Here is a 7,909-nt window from a genome sequence, read left to right as displayed (position 1 = left end):
TCATGCAATCTCCTACACTCGCTTACTAATGAGTCAGTTTATTTCTTGGATGCAAAAGTGAACGGATGTAGAATAATTTGGCTAACAAGGCTAGGGGCCTGCAATAATGAATCTGAATACAAGAGGAAGTTACTGTATTTATGGTGTAGTAGAAGAGAAGCACTAATCGTTTTGTCCATCTTCCTGCTTAGGCAGAGTTATTTTCTATAATCATGCTTGTTTTGGTAATAACTCTGCTGGCTGTCTGATTTATGCCAGATTTCCTTCTTGTTCTTTTGTTATTTACTTTCAGTAATGTCCCTGATGTATTAGGTAGTTTTCTACACACAAAAGTCATTGCCTTATCCAGAAGAGATTCTGAGTTAAAGTTGTGCAAAAGGCTGTGTTGACACTCTTGCTCCTGCATAAATGAGGTTCTTTTTTAATTAGTTTATGCCATCTGCAACACCTATGAGGCCTGGTCTGCACACCATTTTTGTACCACTCTTGCTAGCCCTTTTTAGAAACCAATATAATTCAAGCACTACAACTCTCTAGTGTGACTTTATAAAGAGGCTTACAAATATAAGAGGGGCCGGGCAATGGGGGTGAGGGACTGGCCAGGCAGGGACAAGCTAGAGCCTACACTTAGCTGCTTATCTCCTCATATCTTGTGGCATCCTTGCAAGGTTCTGGTGACACCTCAGGGTGCAACAGCACTGGCTGAGAATCACTGGCATAACTAAATTGGTTTAAATCCTGTCATATTCACCTACAACTTTTACATTTAGGCAAGGTCTAAGGCTCTGACATTCACTCTTCATGACTTTGACCTGGATTAGCCAAATAATTTCAGCTGGAAAAAACAGAGGCTTAGATGATGGTACAAGTATCCCATTTTTATCTATTAGTCCAGTGAGTAGGGCAGTCACCCAGAATGGGAAGGTCCCAGGCTTCCATAGTTCCTTTGTCTGAGAAGCTGCAAACCCACACCTCCCACATCAAGTCAGATGCCATTTATCCCACCTATGGGAGATGTTCCAATCTGTATCAATTTCTTACATATTTACAAAGCCACTAAATGTTATCCTGGTGCTCAAGACTTTCTCCTGAGATGTGGGGCACTTGGAGTCCAGTCCATGCCTCAGTGCCCAAAACCAAGACTTCATTTTAGGTTGAATGCTTCATACAAAAAAAATAATTTCTCTTGAATTCTTTTCAGTGTTTGTTTTTCAAAACAGAAATCAAATCATTTTTTCACTTTTGGTTCTGTCTGGAGAGATTTCTTTTCCCTCTCCCACAATTTTTCTGAGCCCACTTAAAACCTTCATACAGTCACGAGGGCACTGCCCTGGCTCTGGATTCTTTGCTAACAAACACAACTAAAAGATCAGTGTCAGCAAGCCTTGTGTTTCTGGCTCTGCATATATTCTTTATGGAAAGCAGGGTACAGTCTGGAACAGATGTTTTTCTTACTCTATATAATGAAATAAATGATTTTCTAAATCTTTGTCCACTAGCTTTAACTTCCACTGCTTATAACTTCTGCTACTTATTTTTCAAGTTCCTTGATAGGATGCGTTCCCCAAGATGATATTCAAACAACTAGTTCATTTTCATGTAATCCCATGATTCTGTCTGTCTTCTGTCTCTGTAAGAAAAATAAAACCCCTCCTCTTTCTGTTAGGGGACTAAAGACACATGTACACCAAACGTTTATTGTGCAGTTGACTAATTAACCACGCAGTAAATGTCTCAACATCTACACGTGCCCCCCTGTTAGGGTGCACAGAACTAATAAAATCCACAGCAGGGTAGTATTTGTACTTACCACTTGCCTTTACTAAAGTTTATTAGTTTCATGCACAGCAGTGCACATGTAGATACTTACATGGCTGGCTGGGGCATGAGGGTGCTTCAGTGCTAGGGCTGCCTGCTGGCTATCCCCATGCTGAAGCACCTTAGTGCTCCAGCCAGCTTCTCCACAGCATATTAAGCCTGCTCATATTGAGCCTTCTCTGCAACATATTGAGCTGGCAGGCTGACCTCTCAATGTGCTGTGGTCCTGGTTCATGTGTGCTCTGGAGCAATAAACTGTGGAGCAATAAACCTCCGCAGTTTATTGCTGCCCCCTAATGGCATGTGTAGATGCATCCTAAGAAGCCCAATCTTATACCTACCAAAAGCAGTGGGTGCTTTGCTATTCACTCCAACTGATGTCGAATTAAATACTAGGAACTGTCAGTATCAGTTGACAGGCAGCCAGGCCTGGGGCCCAATCAGGAATCAAGGTTGCTGTAGTCAGGTACAAACCAGAGTCAGAGACAGCAACCAGAATCCAGGGATAAACGGAGTCAGGAAACCAGGAGGTGGAGAGATGAATGAAATCTATGAGTGCACTGAGTCAGGAAACTAGGAAATCAAAAGGAGAGAGACTTCCACAAGCAACGTTAGGAAACAAGGAAGTCAGAAAGCAGGCAGAGTTCCTAGAGATACAGTCATAGATCAAGAAGAGACCCATTACCCAGACAAGTCCTGTTTTTTGGAAGTGTATGTTCACAGAGCCTGCTGCTCTGAACTCTCTCCTGAGAGGTGGGGCATTTGGGTTCCAGCCCATGCCCCAGTGCCCAAAACTAAGGCTTCATTTTATGTTGAATGCTTCAAACAAAAATTAATTCTTTTCAGTGTTTCAATTTTCAAAAAAGAAATTTAATATAGGGGAAGCATAGGATCAGGTGACAGGAGCAAACCACTCATGTATCAGGGTGTGGATAGAAACTCAAGCACCGCTAACAGCTTACTCAAGCACTGACAGCAGCTTGAGTAGACATCATCCAGCCTTTAGGAACAGCAGCAGGGTGATGGGTTAGGGTAGATAACTGTAGAAATCAAATCTAAGGTCCTGGGTCTAAGTCTGCAGCCCTAACAGGAACCTAAAGTATGTATATCTGACTGAAATGAAGCCAAGAGCTGCACCAACTTGTATGTTGATGATTTAATATAAGGGCAGCTGAATCTATGAAAAGTGGTCATGAGAAAATTCAATTTATTTAGCTATTGAGAGAGAAGGTAAAAGACTGTGATAAAATCACCTCTTCATTTATCTACAGGGAGAATACAATTTTGATAATGGCACAGTGAGGATAATTTACCATTGAAACCACTGTAAAGAGCTGTGCTGGATTCTCCATCATGATATTTTCAGATCAAGATTGATTTTTTTCCCCCAATAGGTCTACTTCAGCTCAAACAGACATTAATTCAGAAAAGTTCTGACTTGTGTTATGCAGGGAGTCAGAGTTGTGGAGACAATTGCCTCTTAGGCCGTTACAACATTTGAATATGAAACCTCTTAGCTTCCAGACCAGTACAGTTTCTCCTAGGTCAAAAGTATAAGGATAATGTCTTTCTTTTTTCACTCCCTCCTTCTCTGAGCAACAGGAAACATGACAGGCAGCTGTCAAAGTGTGTGACACTGGAAGGCCTGTAAGTAATTTCCTGTTCAACATGAAGAACCAAATTGCTACATTGTAGCACTGAATGACACTGAAACTAAGCCTAATATTTATTTTTCATGGCTGCAAGTGAGATCTGTTTAGTGTCCATGTCCCTATGATCTGGCATGAGATAAGAGTTGAATCTTCTTAAATTTTGCTCAGTTGTTTTTGGGAAAGCTAGTCAATGTAATCTCAGGACCGTATGTTTGAAAGTTTAGATCTACACATGGGTTACTGGTGCCTACGGGGGGGGGGGGCACCAGCAGCTGATTGCTGACTGAGGGGGGGGGGGGGGCCTAGAGGCAGATAACCAACTGGGGGGTGCACTTCTTTCAGTGCCGGCCAGTGCCAATCTCGGGGGGGCACTGGCCAGCACTTCACTTGGTGCCCCCACTCCTGGGCTGGCGAGGGCCAATCTCAGGGGAGGCACATGCCTCCCCTATGTGTCGCCTATGGATTTACACCTAATGTTTATCCTTGCAGCAGTGAGTCAGAGCAGGGGTGCACAACCCCCCAGTCTATGGGCCAGATCTTGGCCCCAGTGCTGGGTCATCTAGCCAGCAGTGTTTCTCACGAGTATGTGGGACCCCTGCAAAACATGGCTGTGCACTCTAGATCAGGGTGTGCAGAGAAGCACCTGACCCAATCCTGACATGTGGGGCCAGGTGGAAATGGTGTAGGGCCCTGGAGTTCCAATCCCAGCATATGAGGCCAGGTTGGGGCAGTGTGGGACCCTGGAGCTCCAATTTTAGTGCTTGGGGGTGACACAGGGCCCCAGAACCTCAATCCTGGAGCATGTGACCAGACAGGGGCAGAGTGGGCACTGGGTCCCCGATCCCAGCATGTGGGGCTGGGTGAGGGTAACATGGGACTCTGGAGTCCTGATTCTGGCTCCTTGGGGCTGGGTGGGGGCAATGCTGGGCCTTAGAGCTGGGGGGGGGTAATGCTAGTCCCTAGAGCTGTGAGGTTGGGCAGGGGCAGCTCTGGGCCCCAGGGTCTGATCCAGGTGCATGGGTGGAGTACAAAACTCGATTCCAGCATGCGGGGTCTGATCTTACCCAAAGACTGGTTATGTGCTGTTCATTGGGCCATAGGGCCAAAATATTGAGAACCATGGTTTAGAGGAATTGAATGCATTTGGAAACTAAGTTTCACCTATGCCACAGATTGCCTCTGGTACTTTGTTACTAAACTTAAGGCTTGATTTATCCTAAAGGCATAGCCAGGAAGATGCTCAAGTACCCAGCAAAGAGTTCCAGGACTGTGCCTGCACTAGCAGACTTAACAGTAGTGGTAGCCTGAACATTTGTCATTGTCACCTAACTGTGTATAGCATGGAGTTAGCTACTCACAGTCCTATCCACTCTGTAGCCTCCACTATGGCTGCCTCTGTGGAAGCTGCAAAGTTTGGGTCCCCTATGAAAGGGCGAAAAAATACTTTTTTGGGATAAGTTTGAACTTATGGCAACAGTCCGCTTCCTCCTCCCTGCAGTAGCATAGCGATAACTGAGCTAAGTTTGAATGAACAAAAGTGGGCACTGTGAGTGACCCCTTGCATTGTCATTATCTGACCAGCAGGATAAATTAGCAGGTAGCTCAGTCCAGGCTACTAAAGCTACCCCGCTCCCAGTACCCAAGCTCATCTGCTTTAAGCTATACTACCGCAGATTGCAGTGTAGACATACCCAGTATTTTTGTGTAGTCATAGTCAAAAAAAGCCTTGCATCATTTATTTAGTGTTTGTGGAAATGCTGAACACAGTTGGCTCCCATTCTGTTCCCTCTCTCCCAGTGCTATCGGGCACAAATATTTTTTAAAAAATGAACATTGCAGGGGTGCTACCAAGAGCATGCATGGATCATGTAATAAAAGCAAATAAAAGAATGTTCCCTTAGATTTATGCCTAGAAAGGGCTAAATGAGCCTCTCCAGGACTGTTATAGTGCTGAGCTCCAAACCACAAAGCTAGGCATCTCTTCCAATCTGCTACTTGAGGGTGGTAACTGTTTTACTCCCTCATATCCCAGCATGCTAGATCAAAACTATTAAAATGTGGGCTGAATAACCGAATAAATGACCTACCCTCTGAAAGGCAGTGTTGTAGTGGTAGTGTTTTGGGAGGGGAGTGAGGAATAGAGAGCACCAAGTCACCAGCTGGGAATTTAAACTAAGCATTCATAACAGCTATTACAGCCTCCAAAGAAATACTGCACTATTTACTTCTACAGCCCAATAAAAATTGATCTTGCCCAGCATCTAATGTGTATACAGGATGTGCTATGTGCATCTAACCTGCTTGTTATCTTTTAGGATGGTGCCTTCTAGTGGCTTGTGTTAGTACTGTTAGAGATTTGTCATATTTTTCTTCATAGATATTAGATAAAGAAAAGATCTACTCAAGGGTCTAGCTAATCAGTTCTGTCAATGAAAGACTGATTCTTCTAGTACTTTCTCAAATACTCTCTCCCACCCATGTTTAAAATGATCTGAGCTAAAGTTTCCACCATTTTCCATATAAAGCTATCTTGCAATCCTAGAGCTCTAAAATAGTACAATTTTTTTCATGGCTACTATTCGAGTTGCTTCTTCAGTGGACCCTCTCTCCCCAGACAGCTTTTTGAATCTTCTCTTATCCTGGTTATAACAACCTAGCAGGGTCAACAGCTGTTAATAAGATGGAGTGCATCAGGCAAGTGCTGTTAGCTGCTACAGAATTAGATCCCAGGGGAAAAACAATACAATATTGAGCAATTTCATGGAAGAGAAAGAATTTTAACAAGACAAATTTGTGGTAATATAACATGTAATTGTACAAAAAAAAATCATAGATTCATAGATTGGAAGGCCAGAAGGTACCTCAGAAGATCATCGGATCCAGCCCCCTGCACCAAGCAGGAAAGATAACTGGGGGTCAGGTGACCCCAGCAAGGTGACTGTCTAGTCTCCTCTTGAAGATTTCCAGGGTAGGTGATTGCACCACCTCTGGAGGGAGCTTATTACACAGTCTGGACACCTCAACTTTGAAAAAGTTTTTCCTAATGTTGAGCCTTAATTGATCTTCCAGGAGTTTGTGGCCATTACTCCTGGTTTTCCCTTTGGGTGCCCTGGTGAACAGTTGCTCACTGAACCCTTGATGTTCTCCTTTAGTGTAGCAGTAAGCTGTTACCAGGTCCCCTCTCAGCCTTCTTTTCCTCAGGCTGAAGAGTGCCAGGTCCCTCAGCCTTTCCTGGTATGGCTTGCTGTGCAAGTCTCTGATCATACTGGTGGCTCTTCTCTGGACTCTCTCAAGCTTGTGCACATCCTTGTTAAAGTGTGGTGTCCAGAACTGGACTCCATACTCCAGCTGCGGTTTCACCAGTGCTGAGTAGAGTGAAAGAATCACTACCTTGGTTTTGCTGGAGATGCATCAATTGATGTATGCCAGAGTATTATTTGCCCTGCTGGCAACAGTGTTGCACTGCCAGCTCATGTTCATACTGTGGTCCATTATTACCTCCAGGTTCCTTTCATACATGGTGCTAGTCAGTTTGGTGCTGTCAAGACTGTAGGTGTGTTGGGGATTGCCCATCCTGAGGTGGAGCACTTTACATTTCTCAATGCTGAACTTTATCAGGTTCCGATCTGCCCAACTTGCTAGCCTGTCTAGGTCTGCCTGTAACTGTAGCCTATCAACCAACTCAATCAACTCAAATGGAAAACCTTCAAGAATACTGCCTGTGAGTTTCCAGCTTATTCCTGAAAGGAAAAACTCCCCAAAAGGGAGGCAAGGTTCTTTGAGTATATGTGATATCTTTTATTAGACCAACTGAGTAGTTGGAAAAAAGTTCTTAGCAAGCTTTTGGGCACAGTCACCCTTCATCAGGCATAGGGCGTCTCTGCTGTTCTGAGACTCCCAAGGAATGAGGGAAGCTAAAAGCATGGTAGGATGTCAGTGAAAATGTAAAATGGTAGAAGTAGGAAAAAGAAAGGTAAAAGAGGGGAGGGAGGGGGAAGATAACAGTGGACAAAAAGGCCAAAGGGAAAACACTACAGTGGTAATAATACAAAGTAAAAAAGAGGCTAGCGATAAAAAGGAAATGGTAGGGAACCATGAAGAAAAAAGGCAGAGAAGAGGGGGAGAGGATGAGAGAAAAGGTGGAAGGAAAAAAGGAATGTAAAAGGTCAGGTCAGGCAGGTACCATGTGAATCAGATGTCAGGCAGGTGGTAGTGTGTCATAAAGCCAAGGTCTATACTGAATCCATGATTTTTAGTATCCAGTAGGTTGATGAAGTGAAGTTCATAGGCTCATCTATGAAAGGTGTGTTGTAAGTTCCCTTTGAGGATTAGAACTGAGAGATGGGAGAGGAAGTGATTGTCCTGTGAGAAGTGTGCACCCACAGGTAGCTGGGTATTTTTGTCTTTGATAGATTTGTGGTGTGCGCTCATTCTGGTGT

The sequence above is a fragment of the Gavialis gangeticus genome, unplaced genomic scaffold (genome assembly GCF_001723915.1).
Source record: "Gavialis gangeticus isolate Ggan-Ray unplaced genomic scaffold, GavGan_comp1, whole genome shotgun sequence".
Taxonomy (NCBI): domain Eukaryota; kingdom Metazoa; phylum Chordata; order Crocodylia; family Gavialidae; genus Gavialis; species Gavialis gangeticus.
This window is presented reverse-complemented; position numbering follows the sequence as displayed.